Genomic DNA, 21,915 nt, shown 5'->3' on the forward strand with positions numbered 1-21,915 from the left:
TGGGTCGAGAAGGGAACTTTTGCTCCCATCCCGTGCACCCTTCATACACCCTGCCTAACACTATTCGTGCTTCATATGGTTCATGTTTCGTGGAGTACTGTAGCACCGTACTCTCCGTGCGCTGTGGACCTAGTTCTGTTAACATTGATCTCACCATTCATTCTCGACCGGACAGTCGAAAAAGCGGTACTATGTTACATATAGGAGTAGTTGACATGCGCACAACATCATTTGTTATCCTCATATCTTACTACACTAGTAACAAGATTGTGTAGTACTGACGTATGAACCACTGCACATGCCTAGTAGTAGGAGCACTGTGTATGTTCAAGTGGCTGCCGTGTTTCGCACTCCTCCGTCGTAAGAGTGGAAACGCTTGCTGTAATCATTTTTTTCTTCAAAAAACAGTGGACACGCTCTACCTTGCGGATCCTCCTCCAGCCATGCACTAAATTACTCACTTTCGCCGACGTGTGGGACAGGCAGCACCTGGGTCCACCAGCCATGCACTAAATTACTCTGTAGTAGAGTGACGGTAGACTACCCCGATCGAACCGCCGCAGTAATGCCCAATGAGCCATCAAATCACAAAACCCCCTCCTTTCTAGCAGTAAGTTGGACGGACGAAGCAACCATCATTTCACTCTTCTCTCTCAGCTTCCTCTCTTGAAGAAAACCCCCACTCGCTTCGCTTCTCCCTCATCTCGTTCCTCCTTTCACTCTTCTCTCTCAGCTTCCTCTCTTGGATGGACGCCGGAGCACCGGCCGACGTGATGTCTATGGCTCTGGCCAAAACCATCGAGGCTCATGGTACGAAGAAGCGCAAGCACCCCGCCGAGACTACCGCACACAAGCTCAAAGCCATCGCCCTGTCCAAGCCCCCCTCTCTAGGATCCCACATTAAGCAAGTCCAGGTAATGTCTCTTGTTGACGATCTTTTTCTCGATCTTGATCGTGTTTTTTCATCTAACACGCAGTACTAGTACTGGTAGTACAACTTTCTGGGTGATCTTGCATGTGATTTTAGTGTGCCAAATGACGGTTCTAAATTCCTCTTTTGACCAAAACATGCGAGAGGTTGACACTGATTTCTTATAGATTACTTTCAACTACTCCCTCTGTCCCGAATTTCTTGTCTTAGATTTGTCTAGATACGGATGTATCTAATACTAAAATGTGACTTGATACATCCGTATCTAGACAAATCCAAGACAAGAATTTTGGGACGGAGGGAGTACTTTATGAACATCAATGCTACCTTTTAAGAGGGTATATTTGCCTCAGTAACTTGTGTTATGGATATTGCATGTAATCCCTCTGCTCTCATGCCTTTGAAGACATGTTCTAGTGTCTTTGTTCACTCATTTCTGTGCGTATATGTAGTCATATATGGAGTATAATATCGAAAATCATCTTATATTTCTGAACGGAGGTAGTAATAAAATATGGTTTCTGTTTGAATTAGAACCAGGTCCCCGGTGGAGATGAAGTTCTCAAAGTCATGCCGTGTGAACTGGAAGACCTGATGATGAGTTCTACTGCTGAACTATCCAGCTGCTGTGTCCTTGTCGCCATGTGTCCTGAACTAGTGTTTTCCTGTAGCATTGTTGTCGGGCGTGTTCTCGAGGCTGTACTTGACCACAACAATTTCCTGGTTGTGCCTTCGATTACGAAGGGTGTGGTTCTTGTAAAGATTCCCAACAAATCTGATGCGGCCTGTCTTCATCATCATGTTTATGAGTGGAAAGACCACTCTGTTAGGTTCTCCAAGGTTGACAAGATGGTGATGGTGCATGTAGACATCTCACACGAAGTCCATGGCCTAGTCAGTTATGCGGGGTTCATCCCGTAGGTCGGTGGCAAGAAATAGTCTGCAGAGTTTAGTTAGTGCAACTTTGCTTGTCTGTAGTAAGTACTATTGTTCAGTACTTGATTTGTGTTTGTGAACCCTGTATTGTTTATTAGTACTGCCGCTTTTGGTGTGTGAACGGTCTATGTTAATGTCTGTCCACTCAATTCAGTCTGTATATTTTGAAGTATCCAGATCATATTTTTTGTGAGGACGGTTTATCAATTATGGTTACACTCCAATATCTGTATGCATTGCAGGGTTTATCGCACCCACCAGGATTTCCAGTCCCATGGATGTTCGGTCCATACGATTTGTCATGACCTTTGGACTGTCCTGCTTGTGGGAGTAGGCGGGGCCCCTGCATGCCACGCGTAGTTGGACAATCAATCTTCTGTTTAGTACTTCAACATAGTGATTTCCTGGTAAGGATTCACTCGTGTCACATCAAGTAAATCTTATTGATTTACTGTCTAAATCTTATTGATTTAATGTCATGTTTTCTTTCTTTTCCTGCAATTTTACGATGCAGGTTTTGCCATGTGACATTCATCATAGAATAAACCGTTTGGTTTGCTCTACGATGGCTATTTTTGCAGGTTTCACTTCTTATGTCGTGTCAGTAACGAAGGCACTGTCCATCACTTATATTACTGGAAAAAATTGGATCAATCTATTGTCTGAGTACAAGATGAATCCCTATGACGAACTGTAGTTTGGTTTAACAAAAATGCCACAATTAGTCCTTCTCGCGTTTAAAAGAAATGAAGAAAAAAACTGGATCACGGTCACGGATCCTAGTCAAGTTAGAAAGCTGATCATAGCAGACCAGACACGATCGCCGCTGTCTCGCACAGATCGAGCACCGGCAGTTGCTCTAGCACTGACAGCGACAGCAGCTCAGTCTGATCCAGCTGAGGATTGGGCACCGACCGCGTCAGCGGATCAGTCTGATCTACCGGAGGATCGGGCATCAACACCGGAACCTGCTCCGACACCGGCACCAGCTCTACAAGGAGCACCATCTCTGGCAGCAGCGGCGGCTTCGGCACCTGCACCAACACTTGCACTTGCATCTGCTCCGGCCCATGCAGTTGCACCGGCAACAGACTGGGCTGCAGTTCGCACTTCATATACCAAAGTCCTTACAAAAACCGACATGTCCACCTTCTTGGTAAGCATTGGCCGCCCAAGTGCTTCGTTCTTTTTTCTTTCCATGTTGTTTCACATGATTCACTGTGTTGATCTAACTGTTTGGGTATGTCTTCTTGTTTGCAAACAGAGAATTCCTAGAGCAACGAGGGAGTCGTTCAACAATCCGGGCGACCGCGGCCAAGTTTCTCTTACCATGCGCAGCCTTGGTGTGAATGAACCTGCTCAATATACCGTAAGTACAAAGGATGGTCGCATGATGATTGATGCTAAAGGATGGTCAAGGTTCAAATCTAAATCATATCTTGCGGTAGGGGATGATGTCAAAATCGAACTTTCTCGGCAAGGAGAGCTGGTCCAAATCAACTTTGAAATTCTTCAGTAGCAGCACGCAACTGCCGAACTGATCTATCCTCCGAGAGATTTTGATGTAATAATCTGGCATGGTTAAACAAGTGTCCTGTGTGTATAAGTAGTACGCCAGTATTATTTATCACATGGTATATCGTTGATAGAATTGCAACTCTGATTGCTGGTTAGGAACTGTCGTTCGATTTCATTCCAACAGCTGCCGTGCTTTATTCAATTTTGTGTATTCGCCTTGCGACAGCATCTAAAACCAGCGCCGTACCGATCGCTTGCAATATGAAAAGCGCTGAGGTAGAACACATGGGCCCCCAAACATGCAGGGTCGGCCTGCGGCCCAAAGTCCAGAACCGTGAGCCTATCTGAGTATTATATTCTCAGCTGAACCCCCATAAAAAAAGCTGAACCCCCATAATGCCCGTGCGTTGCAGAGGGAGTATATTTCTCGGCAAGGTGAGCCTGTGATATAAAATATTTGTATATTTCTTTACAGAGGGAGTATCTCTCTGTCAAAAAATATATTTATGTGTAACTAGTTACTCCTGTCTTTCTACTTCCTTTCGCTGATATGTGGGGCAACCGGCAACGGGGTCCACGTGCCATATGCACAAATTAGAGTGCACAACTTCACGGTAGACACACCCCGGTTGTAGCGCCGCAATAAGGCCCAATGAGCCGTCAAATCACAACCCCCCTTTCCAGCTTTAGCAGTAAGCTGGACGGACGAAGCGGCAATATTTCACTGGGCCTGAATCCCCTTCTCCCTCGTCTGCTTGTTCAGAGAAAACCCCCTCTCGGCGATTGCATAGGGTTTTCTCATGGAGAACCAGGTACGAATTCTTCATCCATCCCCGATAAATCCAAGTCCCTTGGTCGCAGGTAATCCTACGATGGCAGCCGCCACCATTGATGCATATTTCTTCCTACTGAATCTAGTGTGTTTCATTTGCAGTGCCCAAAGTGCGAGTACCCTACAGGTTTCTGCGCCCTCGGCGAGACGCCACACTTGTTCCTTCTCATCCTAACATAGCATTTTGAAACGCGCACAGTATGTTCCTAGAATCCTCTTTTCTATCCGGGAGGGTGGGTTTTTTTTGAACATGATGTGTTCTCATATTATTTTTCCTGCAGTGTATTATTTGCTCTGCCAGAACACATGTACTCAAGATGCTCGGCCTTGCCATAACTGAATACACTAGTTTAATGGTCACAGTGAAGACAAGCCATGGATATAAGTTCCGAGTTGGGTTCATGAACCAAGAAGATCACTGCTTTTTTATGGCCGAACTTGGATAAACTTTCTCAAGTGTTACGGACTGAAAGTTGGCGCACAAATGTTGATGGAAATAGCAGAACCTGGTCTCATCTTCACTGCGATCTTCCACCCCGACGTCGTTCCAATTGTTCATCCATGTTAGTTTTGTATCTGGTTCTTGCTTGTTGCCTCGATTACTTCTTAATCCACCTATTCTGTCTAACTAATCACAATTTAACTTTAGAAGTAGCAACGAATCTCTCACGAAGATGCTACTTCTAACTAATATTTTCTTATAATTGGTGGCACGTGTAGGTTTTTTCAGAGTTAAGCAGTCTGCTTGTTTGTTACTTTGTAATAACTCGGCTGTTACTAATGGCACTGAAGTTGACTGGATCGACATCCACAAGTTCCTACACTTTATTGATCGTCTTGAGGTCCTTGTGGGGCGTTTCAATGGTGGAAGGCCACGTGGGATATGTGTGCCACTGCTGCACTCGTTGAACAGGTCCAACTGTGTCGAGAAACTTATGGTAAGAGCTATTTTCTGTTATATATGTTGTTCATAAACTATTGCTTATACACAGTTTTACAGTTGTGATCTTCTTGAAACAGGAACTGCCGAGTTCTATTGTTCCTATACAGATGCCTGACCATGGTCGGGTCAGACTTGCGCTTGGTCACAACATGATGTTTATGTCGACCTACTCAATTCCCCTTGGAGGTGAAAAGATACTTATTCATGGGTGGTCTCAAATAATGAAGGCCCGTCCATCTTGGAGAATAGGACAGAAGATTATGTTCATGCTTTTCCATGGCTCTAAAGCGAATATCCTGTTTATTGACCACGTTGCTTTCAGCTTTGGTTGTTAAGTGCCCCTGCTGGTTTCAGTTAAGGTTGTTAAGTACTCCTGCTGCTTTTGCAGTCTGTCATGTTTCTTCAGTCCTGTCTTCCTCCAGCCGCCAAAACCAAACCAGCGCCGGCGGGGCCGCCTGCTTCCGCCGCCCACGGCTGGCTGCGCCTCAGCGCACGCATCGCCGCCCGACCGTCTCCTAAATCGTTAATGCCGACGTCCTCTGCGCGCTTTGGTGCGCTTGCCGCGGCGCCGCCCTCTCGCTTTGTCAACATGGTCAACAAACAATAGGAATCGGCAGAAGTACGTGGAGAGGATGACAGTAGGGGCCCACCACGTCAGCGTATGGAAAAATAAAATGCTTCCTCCTAGTGTTTTCCTGACATCTGGCACCCACGACATTGTGAGCGTATATAGTCAATAGACAAGAGAACAGCACAAGATCGGCTGACACCTGGGACGTAGCTACTCGAGCAGTATTTTTTTTTGTTTGGTATTGTTGAGACGGAGCAGGGTTTGAACTGGGCTATGGCCCGTCTAGCCCAGGCTTATATTTTATGTTCACCATGTGACCAGCCCAGCTATTTTTTCTTTGTGAAAATGAGCCCAGTTAATTTTTTCTGAAGAATACCAAATCCAGGCCTACTTATTTTTCTACGCCCTGATGGGCTGCAACTCTTTCAAGACGCCTGCAAATCTTGAAAGTAATATGAAATGGGTTGTAAATATAAAAACAGATGACAAATTGGCAATTACTTTATAATTTCTGAATTTTTTCACATTTTCAGATTCCTATTTCACTGGGCATTAACCTAATTTAAATATATCTTCAAAGTACTTTAAATCTGGCTCGACATTTCGGTATTAAAAATAGTTTGGAACCCACAGAAATATGCGAAATTGGCCCTGGCCAACCAAAAAAACGACTGCAATAAATTGCATAAGAAGTTGCCATGAGCTATATATAAATTATTAAAAAAAAGAGGGAGTGGTCTGACTTGTGGGCCTGTTTAGTTGACGCGTATGCAAGATTTTTTTAGTTATTATATACGTCAACAAACGATTCTAGCAGACGTAACCGTTGGATGTCAATCCAACGACCATCGTGTTTCTTCAATCTCTGATCTTCTTGCTCCAACCGCCAAAGCAGCGCCGGCGGGACCGCCTACTCCCGCCTCCCGTGGCCGGCTGTGCTGCCGCGCAGGCCTCAGCGCCCCCTACTACTCCCACTGCTGGCCAGGGCATCCCTCTACTCACCCACACCCCCTGTTATTTTGTGGCGACGGCAGACTCACACCGCAGCCGAACCGGTGAACCCTCGTACTCATCTCCGCGCGGGCTTCCACTGCCGCGTCTTCCCCGGCTCCGCGTCGTCCCCTTCCTTGGCCTCGCCGTCGTCCACCGCCGTAGTGCTCTCGGCGCGGCGTGGTCAATGTGGTCAACGACCGACTTCCATCGGAGGAGTACTGTACGTGGAGAGACTGACAGCTGGGTCCACGGCAGCCGCAAGGAAGTGCCTCCTTATTACGCGGAAAATAATTATTCCTCCACCTGACAGCAGGGACCCACCGGACGGGCCACCAGTATTTCGTGACAAAAATGTTTCCCCCTGACTGCTGGGACCCACAGGACGGGCCACCGTATTTCGCGAAAAAAACGTTCCCCCTGCTGTCAGCTCGGACCCACCGGAAGTGCCTCCTTATTACGCACAAAAAAATGAATACCCCCTGCTAGCTGGAACCCACCTTGGTGGGAGGCTGACTTGTGGGCCTACTAAGTTGACTGGGACGGAGGCCTTTGTCAACTTTAGTCAATATATGAACGATTCTAGCTCTAGTGACCGTACGATGTCCATCCAACGGCCGTAGTGCTTCTTCAACCTCTGGTCTTCTTGCTCCAGCCGCTCAAAGCAGTGCCGGTCGTGCCGCCTGCTCCTGCCGCCCGTGGCCGGCTGTGATGCCGCGGAGGCCTCACCGCCCCCAACTACTCCCACCGCTGGCCAGGCCATCCCTCTACGCACCCACACCCCCTGTTATTCTGCGGCGACGGCAGCCTCACACCGCAGCCGAACGAGTGAACCCTCATACTCCTCTACGCGTGGGCATCCACTGCCGCGTCTTCCCCGGCTCCGTGTCGTCCCCTTCCTAGGCCTCGCCATCGTCGACCGCCCTGGTGCTCTCGGCGCGGTGTGGTCAACGTGGTCAAGGAATGGCTTCCATCGGACATGGACTATACGTGGAGAGGCTGACAGCTGGGTCCACGGCCGCAGCAAGGAAGTGCCTCCTTATTACGCGCAAAATAATTATTCCTCCACCTGACAGCGGGGACCCACCGGACGGGCCACCGTATTTCGTGAAAAAAAAAACGTTTCTCCCTGACTGCTGGGACCCACCAGCTACATCTTCGCACGCAAGGAAGTGCATCCGAAAAAAAACGATTCGCCCCCCTGACTGCTGGGACCCACCAGCTACATCTTCGCACGCAAGGAAGTGCGTCCGGGCAAAAAAAAACAAAACGATTCCCCCCCTGACTGCTGGGACCCAGCAGCTACACCTTCGCACGCAAGGAAGTGCGTCCGGGCAAAAAAAAAAACGATTCGCCCCCTGACTGTTGGGACCCACCAGCTACATCTTCGCAGGCAAGGAAGTGCCTGACAGTCGGGACCCACCTGGTCGAAGCGTACGTAGCGTTGTCATTCTAGTCGCGAACGTGTACGTACATATATACTGGTCGATGTAGAGGCGCGCATGTGTCGTAGTAGAGGCGCGTACGTGTCGTAGTAGAGGCGCGCATGTAGCATGTACACGTACGTACAGCGGCCAGGGTGCAAGAAAGAAAATACGTCCACGTACGTACATACGGGCAGGGTCTCGAACGCCTACTCGCGCATACGTACGGCTAGGGATCGTGTACATGGCTGGGTCGGAACGGAGAAACACCGTCGTCGTCGTGTTCATGGGGAGGCAACTGAATGCGTCGTGTTGATGGGGAGGCAACGGAATGCGTCGTATTCATCGGGAGGCAACGGAACACGTGGGAGCCGACCGGCTGGGTCGGAACGGAATGCGTGGTCGTGTTCATCGGGAGGGCTTGGACGGAACAGGCGATGGAAACGAGGCCTGGCGTACCGCAAAACGGAGGAAACTGCCTTGTGTTCGACCGGCCACGTTCGAAACGGGATCCTGTTCATCGGGAGGGGTCTGGCGTACCGCAAAACGGAGGAAACGGACCTCCTACGGTCGAAACAGGGGTCCTGTTGATCGGGAGGGGTGTGGCGTACCGCAAAACGGAGGAAACGGACTTGTGTTGGAGCGCTATGGTCGAAACGGGGGTCCTGTTGATCGGGAGGGGTGTGGCGTACCGCAAAACGGGACTCCACGAGATACTGTTCATCTCCACCGTCGACCTCCTCCAGCCTCCACGGGCTACCGTCGACCTCCTCCAACCTCCACGGGCTCCAGTTCATCCAGCCTCCACCGCGCGCTATTCCACCGGGTACTATTCAACCAACCCTCCACCGTCTACTGTTCATCCAGCCCTCCACACCACGGGGTCCTGTTCAACCTCCCCTCCACCGTCTACTGTTCATCCAGCCCTCCACACCACGGGGTCCTGTTCAACCTCCCCTCCACCGTCTACTGTTCATCCAGCCCTCCACACCACGGGGTCCTGTTCAACCACCCCTACACGGGCACCCCTCCACCGTCTACTGTTCATCCAGCCCTCCACACCACGGGGTCCTATTCATCCAGAGGCAACGCCACCGCTCACTGTTCATCCACCCCCCCCCCCCCCCGCAACACTCACTGCTCATCCAATCGATCGGCTTCAGTTAGCAGCAGTAGCGAAGGAATCGCTCGATCGGGTTCAGTTAACAGCCATCGATCGATCGCTCGGGTTCAGTAACGCGTAGCCTGCAGTGCAATCGCTCGGGTTCAGTTAGAGCCGAACGCCTCGCTCGGGTTCAGTTAGAGCCAACGCCTCGCACACACGCGCGTACGTGTACGAGAGAAACGCGCATCGCTCGGCCCCCGACCTCCCACCGTAACTGGGAACTCCCCGAAATTTTCCTCCCCCTCGCTTCTACCACGGTATTTTCCGTCATGGACGGCCCAAAGAATGTCATGCAGCTGCGTCTCCGGCCCGCCCAGGACGAAAAGCCCATTTTCTATCATGATTTTTTGTCATAGAAGTAGGAGCCCACCACATCTATGATGATACCGGGTTTTGTCACAATTATCGTCATAGAAGTGTCATATGTATGACAGAAAAAATTTTGTTCGGCCCAAAATGTCACGGATGTGTCTTTTTTTTGTAGTGTATCTCTGGGCCCTCTCGGTAATGCACATCACTATAAGCCTTGCAAGCAATGTGACTAATGAGTTAGTTGCGGGATGATGCATTACGGAACGAGTAAAGAGACTTGCCGGTAACAAGATTGAGCTAGGTATAAGGATACTGACGATCGAATCTCAGGCAAGTAACATACCGATGACAAAGGGAATAACGTATGTTGTTATGCGGTTTGACCGATAAAGATCTTCGTAGAATATGTTGGAACCAATCTGAGCATCCAGGTTCCTCTATTGGTTAATGACCGGAGACGTGTCTCGGTCATGTCTACATAGTTCTCGAACCCGTAGGGTCCGCACGCTTAACGTTCGGTGACGATCGATATTATGAGTTTATGTGATTTGATGTACCTAAGGTAGTTCGGAGTCCCGGATGTGATCACGGACATGATGAGGAGTCTTGAAATGGTCGAGACGTAAAGATTGATATATTGGATGGCTATATTCAGACACCGGAAGTGTTTCGGGTGGTTTCGGAGAAAACCGGAGTGCCGGAGGGGTTACCGGAACCCCCCGGGGAAGTATTGGGCCTTAATGGGCCTGAGGGGAGAGAGAGGGCAGCATCCCATGAGGTGGCGCGCCCCCTCCCATGAGGAGTCTGAATTGGACTAGGGGAAGGGGGTGCGGCCCCTCTGTCCCTCTCCCTCTCCCTCTCTTTCCTTTCCCCTTCCCTCTTCCTAGTTGGACTAGGAAAGGGGAGTCCTACTCCTACTATGAGGAGGACTCCCCCCTCCTTGGCGCGCCCCAAGGGCTGGCCGGCCTCCCCCCTTGCTCCTTTATATACGGGGGCGGGGGGCACCCTAGAACACACAAGTTGATCATTGACCTCTCTTAGCCGTGTGCGGTACCCCCCTCCACCATAATCCACCTTGGTCATATCGTAGCGGTGCTTAGCCGAAGCTCTGCGTCGGTAAACTTCATCATCACCGTCATCACACCATCGTGCTGACGAAGCTCTCCCTCGAAGCTCTACTAGATCGTGAGTTCGTGAGACGTCGCCGAGCTGGACGTGTGCAGTCCGCGGAGGTGCCGTAACTTCGGTGTTGGGATCGGTCGATTGTGAAGACGTACGACTACATCAACCGCGTTGTCATAACGCTTCCGCTTACGGTCTATGAGGGTACGTACACGACACTCTCCCCTCTCGTTGCTATGCATCACCATGATCTTGCGTGTGCGTAGGATTTTTTTTGAAATTACTACGTTCCCCAACAGTGCGCGCCCTCCACCCTCATGGACGTCTCGTGTCCTTCCCGGACTACTTCTTATTTTCCTATTTTCATTAATATTCCAAAACGGAGAAAAATTGCCAATAGAAGTGTTTTGGGGTCGGTTTACTTACCGTACCATATACCTATACCTTTTCGGAGTCTGAAACGTTCTGGAAGGTGTTCAACATTATGGGATTATGTGAGATATAATGTTTGATTCTTTGACCGTTCACCACCTTTGGATTTGTGCCTTCGAAGTTGTTGATTTTTATGGCACCGGAACGATTGACCTCCTCGATAATGTAAGGACCTTCCCATTTAGAGAGGAGTTTCCTGCAAAAAATCTTAAACGAGAGTTGTATAGCAAAACATAGTCACCTACATTAAACTCACGCTTTTGTATCCTTTTGTCATGCCATCTTTTAACCTTTTCTTTAAACAGTTTGGCATTCTCATAGGCCTGTGTTCTCCACTCATCAAATGGGCTAATGCCAAATAGTCTCTTCTCACCGGCAAGTTTGAAATCATAATTGAGCTCTTTAATGGCCCAATATGCCTTATGTTCTAGTTCGAGAGGTAAGTGACATGTTTTTCCATAAACCATTTTATACGGAGACATACCCATAGGATTTTTATACGCAGTTCTATAGGCCCATAATGCATCATCAAGTTTCTTGGACCAATTCTTTCTAGATCTTTTAACAGTCTTTTACAAAATTAATTTAATCTCCCTATTACTTTGTTCTACTTGACCACTAGATTGTGGATGATATGGAGATGCAATTCTATGATTGACATCATACTTAGCAAGCATTTTACGAAAGGCACCATGAATAAAGTGTGAACCACCATTAGTCATTAAATATCTAGGGACTCCAAACCTCAGAAAAATAACTTCCTTAAGCATCTTAATAGAGGTGTTATGATCAACACTACTAGTTGGAATAGCTTCTACCCACTTAGTAACGTAATCAACAACAACTAAAATATGTGTATAGCCATTAGAGGTAGGAAACGGTCCCATATAATCAAAGCCCCAAACATCAAATGGTTCAATAACAAGTGAATAGTTCATAGGCATTTCTTGACGTCTACTAATATTACCAATTCTTTGACAGAAAGACAAGACAAACTTACGGGCATCTTTGAAGAGAGTAGGCCAATAAAAACCGGATTGCAATACCTTATGTGCAGTTCTATCTCCAGCGTGGTGTCCTCCATAAGCCTCGGAGTTGCACTTGCGTAGAATCTGTTCCTGTTCATGCTCAGGTACACAACGTCTAATAACACTATCTACTCCTTCTTTATAAAGATGTGGGTCATCCCAGAAGTAATGTCTTAAATTATAGAAAAACTTTTTCTTTTGCTGGTATGTGAAACTAGGTGGTATAAATTTAGCAACAATGTAATTAGCATAATCAGCATACCCTGGAGCAGTACAAGAAGCATTTATGACAGCTAATTGTTCATCTGGAAAGCTATCATCAATAGGTAATGGGTCATCAAGAACATTCTCTAACCTAGATAAGTTATCTGCAACGGGTTTCTCAGCGCCCTTTCTATCAATAATATGCAAATCAAATTCTTGTAGCAAGAGAAACCATCTAATTAATAAGTCTAGGTTTAGCATCTTTCTTTTCCATAAGATATTTAATAGCAGTATGATCAGTGTGAACAGTTACTTTAGAATCAACAATGTAAGGTCAGAACTTATCACAAGCAAATACAACTGCTAAAAATTCTTTTTCAGTAGTAGCATAATTTCTCTGGGCACTGTCTAGAGTTTTACTGGCATATTGAATAACATTTAATTTCTTATCAAGTCTTTATCCTAGAACAACACCTATAGCATAATCACTAGCATCACACATAATTTCAGAGGGTAAATTCCAATCAGGTGGCTGAACTATAGGTGCAGAAATCAAGGCTTTCTTAAGTATTTCAAATGCTTCTACACAATCATCATCAAAGATAAAAGGAACATCTTTTTGTAAGAGATTGGTGAGAGGCCTGGAAATTTTTGAGAAGTCTTTAATGAACCTCCTATAAAAACCGGCATGACCAAGGAAACTTCTTATACCTTTAATGTCCTTAGGACACGACATCTTTTCAATAGCATCAACTTTAGCTTTATCGACTTCAATACCTCTTTCAGAAATTTTGTGCCCCAGGACAATACCTTCGTTAACCATAAAGTGGCACTTCTCCCAATTCAAGACAAGATTAGTTTCTTCACATCTCTACAAAACTCGATCAAGGTTGCTGAAGCAATCATCAAAAGAAGTTCCATATACGGAGAAATCATCCATGAAAACCTCAACAATCTTTTCACAAAAATCAGAGAATATAGCCATCATGCATCTTTGAAAGGTAGCAGGTGCATTGCATAAACCAAAAGGCATACGTCTATAAGCAAAGGTACCGAAAGGAAAAGTAAAGGTGGTCTTTTCTTGATCCTCTTTTGACACAGGTATTTGAGAGAAACAAGAATAACCATCTAGAAAGCAAAAATGTGTATGTTTGGATAGTCTTTCTAGCATTTGATCAATAAAAGGTAAAGGGTAGTGATCCTTTTTAGTAGCTTTATTTAGTTTGCGGAAATCAATTACCATTCTATAACCTGTAACGATTCTTTGTGGGATCAATTCATCTTTATCATTAGGGACAACAGTAATGCCTCCCTTCTTAGGGACACAATGGACAGGACTTACCCACTGACTATCAGCAACGGGATAAATTATACCTGCCTCCAGAAGCTTTAGTATTTCTTTTGTTACCACTTCTTTCATCTTAGGATTTAACCGTCGTTGGTGATTAACAACCGGTTTAGCGTCTTTCTCCAATTTTATTTTGTGCTGACATAGAGTAGGACTAATGCCCTTAAGATCATCAAGAGTATATCCAATAGCAGCACGGTGCTTCGTCAGAGTTTTCAATAATTTCTTTTCCTCATGCTCTGAAACGTTAGCACTAATAATAACATGATATATCTTTTTCTCATCAAGATAAGCATATTTAAGAGTATCAGGTAATGGTTTAAGCTCAAACACGGGATCACCCTTGGGTGGAGGAGGATCCCCTAGGATTTCAACAGGCAAGTTGTGTTTCAAAATAGGTCCCTGTTTAAAGAATACTTCATCTATTTCCCTTCTTTCATTCATAAACATATCATTTTCATGGTCGAGCAAATATTGTTCTAAAGGATCATTGGGAGGCACGGTAATAGAAGCAAGAAAAATAATTTCATCTTTACTAGGCCGTTCTTTATCATGGGGTTGTCTACGAAATTTAGCAAAATTAAACTCATGAGACATATCCCCCAAACCAATCGTAACAACATCCTTTTTGCAGTCTATCCTAGCATTAACAGTATTCAAGAAGGGTCTACCAAATATAATGGGACAAAAGTTATCTTGTGGGGAACCAAGAACAAGAAAATCAGCAGGATATTTAACTTTCCCACACAAGACTTCAACATCTCTGACAATCCCAACTGGTGAAATAGTGTCTCTATTGGCAAGCTTAATTGTAACATCAATTTCCTCTATCTCAGCAGGTGCAATATCATGCATAATTTCTTTCTATAAGGAATGAGGTATTGCACTTGCACTAGCACCCATATCACACCAGCCATGATAACAATGATCTCCTATTTTAACAGAAATAACAGGAATGCATACAACAGGTCTATGTTTATTTTTAGTATCAGGTCTAGCAATTCTAGCAGCTTCATCACAGAAGTAAATAACATGCGCATCAATATTATCGGCCAAGAGATTTTTAACCATAGCAATACTAGGTTCAACTTTAATTTGCTCAGCGGGTGTAGGTGTTCTAGTGTTACTCTTACAAACCACAGTTGAAGCTTTAGCATGATCCTTTATTCTAACAGGGAAAGGTGGTTTCTCAATATAAGAAGTAGGAACAACGGGATCAACATTATAAGTGATAGTCTTTTCTTCAACTTTAATAGGTGCAACTACTTTTACTTCAATGGGAGGATTATATTTAAACCAGTTCTCCTTAGGGAGATCAACATGAGTAGCAAAGGATTCACAGAAAGAAGCTACTACCTCAGAGTCAAGTCCATATTTAGTGCTAAATTCACGGAAAACATCGGTATCCACAAAGATTTAACACAATCAAACTTAGGTGTTATACCTAACTCCTTACCTTCGTCGAGATCCCAATCTTCAGAGTTGCGTTTAATTCTTTCCAATAAATCCCATTTGAATTCAATAGTCTTCATCATAAAAGAACCAGTACAAGAAGTATCGAGCATGGAGCGATTATTGAGAGAAAGCCGAGCATAAATTTTTTGAATAATAATTTCTCTTGAGAGCTCATGATTGGGGCATGAATATAACATTGACTTAAGCCTCTCCCAAGCTTGAGCGATGGTTTCTTCTTCGCGAGGCCAAAAATTATATATATAATTACGATCATGATGAACCAGATGCATAGGATAAAACTTCTGATGAAATTCCAATTTCAATCGGTTGTAGTTCATGATCCCATATCATCACATAGCCTAAACCATGTCAATGCCTTTCCCTTCAAAGATAAAGGGAAGACCTTCTTCTTGATAACATCCTCGGGCATACCTGCAAGCTTAAATAATCCACAAACTTCATCCACATAGATTAGGTGCAATCGGGATGCAATGTTCCATCTCCTGTAAAAGGATTAGCTAGCAGTTTCTCTATCATACCCGAAGGAATTTCAAAGTAAACATTTTCAGTAGGTTCAGTAGGTTGAGGAGCAACTCTTTGCTCTACTAGTCGGGGTGAAGATACCCCGAACAAGCCCCTCAAAGGATTACTTTCCATAGTAACAAGTGACAGTAAATTTCAACCAAATTACACCTACCAAAGGCGCTTCACTCCCCGGCAACGGCGCCAGAAAAGAGTCTTGATGACCCACAAGTGTAGGGGATCTATCGTAGTCCTTTTGATAAGTAAGAGTGTCGAACCCAACGAGGAGCAGAAGGAAATGACAAGCAGTTTTCAGTAAGGTATTCTCAGCAAGCACTGAAATTATCGGTAACAGATAGTTTTGTGATAAGGGAATTTGTAACGGGCAACAAGTAATGAAAGTAAATAAGGTGCAGCAAGATGGCCCAATCCTTTATGTAGCAAAGGACAAGCCTGGACAAACTCTTATATGAAGGAAAATGCTCCCGAGGACACATGGGAATTATCGTCAAGTAATGATTCGCGTTCGTTACTTTGATAATTTGATATGTGGGTGGACCGGTGCTTGGGTACTGCCCTTCCTTGGACAAGCATCCCACTTATGATTAACCCTATTGCAAGCACCCGCAACTACAAAAGAAGTATTAAGGTAAACCTAACCATAGCATGAAACATATGGATCCTTACGAAGCAACACATAAACTAGGGTTTAAGCTTCTATCACTCTAGCAACCCATCATCTACTTATTACTTCCCAATGCATTCCTCTAGGCCCAAACAATGGTGAAGTGTCATGTAGTCGACGTTCACATAACACCACTAGAGGAAAGACAACATACATCTCATCAAAATATCGAATGAGTACCAAATTCACATGACTACTTATAGCAAGACTTCTCCCATGTCCTCAGGAACAAATGTAACTACTCACAAATCATATTCATGTTCATAATCAGAGAGGTATTAATATGTATAAAGGATCTGAACATATGATCTTCCACCAAGTAAACCAACTAGCATCAACTACAAAGAGTAATCAACACTACTAGCAACCCACAGGTACCAATCTGAGGTTTTGGGACAAAGATTGGATACCAAAGATGAGCTAGGGTTTTAGAGGAGATGGTGCTGGTGAAGAGTTGATGGAGATTGACCCCCTCCCGCTGAGAGGATCGATGGTGATGACGATGGTGATGATTTCCCCCTCACGGAGGGATGTTTCCCCGGCAGAACAGCTCCGCCGGAGCCATAGATTGGTTATGGTTCCGCCTCGTGGTGGCGGAGTTTCGTCCCGAAAGCTTTTTCCTGACTTTTTCTCGGACGAAAGACTTCATATAGCAGAAGATGGGCACCGGACGCCTGCTAGGGGGCCCACGAGACAGGGGGGCGCCCCCCACCCTCGTGGCCAGGGTGTGGGCCCCCTCTGGTTAGTTCTTTCGCCAATATTTTTTATTAATTCCAAAACGTGCCTCCATGAGTTTCAGGAGTTTTGGAGTTGTACAGAATAGGTCTCTAATATTTGCTCCTTTTCCAGCCCATAATTCTAGCTGCCGGCATTCCCCCTCTTCATGCAAACCTTGTAAAATAAGAGAGAATAGGCATAAGTATTGTGACATAATGTGTAACAACAGCCCATAATGCAATAAATATCGATATAAAAGCATGATGCGAAATGGACGTATCACGGGCCGCCGGATCAGCCCAGGAACCCCAACGAGAAGCGCAAGGCCCAAAACGGCGCCCACCTGTCCACCTCCCTCTGGGCTGGCCCAACACGCTAGCCCTAGTCGGCCCACGTGAAGACACAGCCCGGTTCCGACCCGACCACGGAGCAGAGCCCTCCCGCGGCGCCGCCGGAGCCGCCTCCGCCGCCGGCGCGGCCGCCCCGGACCCCGCACTGGCCCCAGCAGAGCTACTAGGCTCCGCCAGGACCAGGCGGCGGTCTGAGATAGCAGGCGCAACACCCGTACGAGCAGCCGGCCCAGATAGGGGCGGGCGAGCTCCGAGGAGTGCCGCTGGCGAATGCGACGAACAAGGACAGCCGGAGGAGCGGCGGGGATGGGCGCGCGCCGGGCGGGCCGCCACCCAGAAGTCAGCGAGGACCGGTGGCGCCAGCTTGACAGGAAGCTCGACCGGGTCGGCAGCCGCATCCTCCTCGTCCGCAAGGTCTGCCCAGGAGAACGGCGAGGGAGAGAGGGAAAGGGACAACCCGGGGGGCACAGCCACCCCAGCGCGAGGCACGGCCACACCCGCCGACCCGCCGGCCGCCATGGCGGCGCCGGCGAGGTCAGTCATGGGCGGCCCGATGGCGGATTTCGAATCCCCAACGGTCACCTCACGCGTCGCTCCAGACAGCACGAGCAAAGGCCACCAACTCAACTCCTAGCAGTGGGTTAAAAGCGCCGGCGAAAACCATTTTTAACTCACTGGCTTACTGCCAATTTACTTCGATTAAGCCCAAGCTTTTGGAAAGTTTATTTTATGCATAATAAACTATTGTACAGGAATGGTAAAATAAAATAGGTGAAAGGGGGTCCAGAAGGACCCGAAGCTGCATTAATAAAGACAGGTAAGTACACACCAAGTTATATCAGGACCCAAACTAAAAGAAAATATTACCGCATCACTTGTGATGACAAAAGAGGACTCTAGAAAAGTGATGGAAAACGCAATTGGGTCCATTGATTGTTCTCAGTGGACACAACCTCATCATTACCGCATCACTTGTGATGACAAGATCTCCGAGAGACTGAGACTACATCCCACAGACTCCATGAAAAAGCAACGTTGCCTCCCTTTTGGCTCCATGGCCTGTAGGTAGAAGAATGGTCGCCATTCGGGCAACAGATATGTGCCGAGGTAAGTCGATTCTTTTGTCATGATTTCTGCTTGTTTTTCCTTGTATTGTTTTGGGATTTTCGATTTGCCCCTGTTTGTGGTAAGTCATTTATTTCTTAAGCTAAAACTTTGACATAAACCTGTGTGAGGTAAGTCGATGTTTTCTTAGGCTCCTTTTTTGGCTGTTTGGGGCAAGTAGTTTTTTCTATTGGGCTCGAAGCCCTTACAAATTGCCTTTTTTTCTTTGTATGTGTTTTTTACCTTTTGTTTTTATTGTTAACTTTACCTCGATTTTTATTCTACATGGATATTTGTTGCATATTGGATGAGTGGAAATGTATACACCCAAGTACTATACAGTATGTGTGTAAATGACACTAGAATGTGAAAATGACAGCATTATATGCTTACTCCTTGCTTATTTAAAAAGTGCAGTTTATGTGCAAATTTGTGTGCATGTTTCTTTAAAAATATCTTTCTGCTTAAAAGTTTATACCAAATGCTAATATTTCATGCTCCCTTACAATAATTCATTGTTTTGATTTTGTTTTAGTTTTTATTTTATTTTCTTATTTCTTTAAGAGTAATACCAATGTCACTAATTCATTCCTTCTTATAAAACTTTTTTAAAAGAAATTCCACTATTTTTTTGATATGATAAAAAACACAATTTCTTCGTAAAATATGTGCAAATTTAACCATTATTTATTTATTTTATATTTTCTTCTTAATGGGAATAACACCACTAGTAATTCATTCTTCCTTAGAAAACTTTTTTTTTCATTTTCTTTCTTCTTTAATGGTGATAACAATGGCACTCATTCATTCCTTTGATGAAACTTTCTTTTGCAAAAAGTCCACTATTATATGTTTATTATTGTATATTATAAAAAGTGCAATTTTGTATGTATGTTGTGTCCAAATTGACAATGTTTGTTTTAGATTTTGTTTTCAGTTTCTTTCTTCTTAAGAGTTATACCAAAATGTAATTATTTCTTTCTTAGAAAAACTTATTATTTTGATTTTTAGTTTTTATTTCATTTTATTTTTTAAAGGGTAATACCAAAGCCACAAATCCATTTTTCTTAGAAACCTTTTTTTATTTCTTCTTTAAGGCTCATACTAGTCTACTAATTCATTCCAATTTGGAAACTTCCTATTTCATCAAAATTTCACTACTATATGCTTTTTCTTACATGTGATGAAAAATTGTTTTTTTGTATGTGTTTGCAATTTTTTTTATGTTTGGTTTATATATATTTTTCTTCTTAAAAGGTAATACCAATGGTACTAAGTCCCTTTTCTTAGAAAATATCTTATTTGGATTGTTCTTCTAGTTTTTATTGCACTTCTTTCTTCTTCGAGGATAATAGCCATGCCACTAATTCATTCTTCCTTATAAAACTCTATTGTTTTTATTTTTATATCATTTTCTTTATTCTTTGTGGGTAATACCAATGACATTAATTCATGCCTTTTTATTAAACTTCTTTTTACGAAAATTGCACTATTATATGCTTATTCTTGTATATTTTAAAAAAGCACAATTTTTGTGCAGAGTGTGTGCAATTTTTGTCACTATTTGTTTTAGATTTTGGTTTTCATTCTGTTTCTTCATAAAGGGTAATACCAATGCAACTAATTCGTTTTTCCTTAGAAATCTTCATTACTTTGATTTTATTTTAATTTCTTTCTTTCTTCGAAAACTTCACTATTTTGGTTTTGCTTTTAGTTTTTATTTTTATTTTTTATTTTTAAAGGGTAATATCAATGACACTAATTCATTCCTACTTAGAAAACTACATCATTTTGATTTTTTTCATAGTTTTGTTCCATATCTTTCTTCTCTAACGGTAATACAAATGCTACTAATTCATCTTTGCTAGAACATTTCATTATTTTTATTTTGTCTTAGTTTTTTCATGTCGTTTTTATGTAAGGGTAATACCAATGACACTTGTGCAATCCTTCTTAGGAAAACTCATTCTTGTGAAAATTCTAATATCATATGTTTATTCTTGCATATTATAGAAAAATGTATTTTTTATGCAAACTTTGTGCAATTTTTTTTCATTGTTTCTTTTGCCTTTGTTTCTTTTCTTCTTCTTAAAGAGTGATACCAAAGCCACTAATCATTCTTTTTTAACAAAACTATTATTTTGACTTTGTCGTAATGTTTATTTCATTTTGGTTACTTCTAAAGTGTTAATACCAATGCCACTAATCAATTAATGAATAATGTACCCTTAGCAACATACATAAGAGTGCATGGACCGAAACACAGTGACACGCACTATGCATGGATGCGAAATGCAGTGCATGGGTCGTTAGGATGCATGCATGCATGTGCATGTTCTTCTCTAATCTGTATCTATCGCTTGTGTTTCTACTGCTACTATTCCACTACAACTTGCTTATCTGTACCTAGCTGACTAAGTGAATTAACAAAGCACAACATGTGTGAGGTATATCCCCTTGCTACGAAAAAGTGATTGACCCCAACTAAGAATTCAATCGATTGACACCTATCTACTTTTATAGCAATGTATAATATTTTTTAGGACCAGCCTATTAATTTAGTGTCTAGAGTCAGTTGTTATTTTCTATATGCTTTGGGTTTTACATAAAATCCATATTTACGAAGCTCAAAATAACTTGGGAATTTTTGAGGAATTTCTTCGGAAGTAGAAGAGTTCACAAAAGCACCGGAAGATGTCGGGGGCCCCAGACGGCCAGACGGCGCGGCCAAGGGGTGCCCCTGTTTGCTTTCTCTTAGGAGTGGTTTGGTGACCCCCAAGTGTAAGGGTGAAGTAAACCTAGGAATAAGTATTTCCCTCGATTGAGAACCAAGGTTTATTGAATTAGTAATATCTGTAAGAAAACAAAAAAATCCTCGGTACATGCACACATAACACAAGATACTCTTGCCCCAACGTTTCAAGAAGGTTGTCGGTAAATAGTATGGCATGACAGGGTTTATAGATAGATAAAATAAATAAAACGGTACAACAATGTAAAGTATTTGTAATGATGTTTTCAGGAAACGAAAATAGACCCCTGGGGCCATAGGCTCACTGGAGGCATCTCTCCAAGCAGCATAAATGTGGTGTGGTGAACAAATTACTGTTGGGCAGTGATTAAATTGCAATATTTATATTTATGACTATGATCATTCATGACATAATCTTGCATAGGCATTACGTCCGTGATACGAAGACCGTTATCCAACTTCATCTACAACTAATACTCTACCCCAAGGCCGCTATCCAGCATGCATCTCAAAGTGTTAAGTTTATGACAAACAAATCAATGCAATAAGCATGATGACATAATGTAGATAGTAA

The 21,915-nt window shown here is 44.1% G+C and overlaps 1 pseudogene; it reads right to left on the reverse strand.

Moving 5' to 3' along the window:
* LOC109747589 (serine carboxypeptidase 1-like) overlaps window positions 1-21,915 on the reverse strand; it is a 67,707-nt pseudogene that overhangs the window by 39,181 nt on the left and 6,611 nt on the right.

The sequence above is a fragment of the Aegilops tauschii genome, chromosome 5, assembly GCF_002575655.3.
Source record: "Aegilops tauschii subsp. strangulata cultivar AL8/78 chromosome 5, Aet v6.0, whole genome shotgun sequence".
NCBI classification, from domain to species: domain Eukaryota; kingdom Viridiplantae; phylum Streptophyta; class Magnoliopsida; order Poales; family Poaceae; genus Aegilops; species Aegilops tauschii.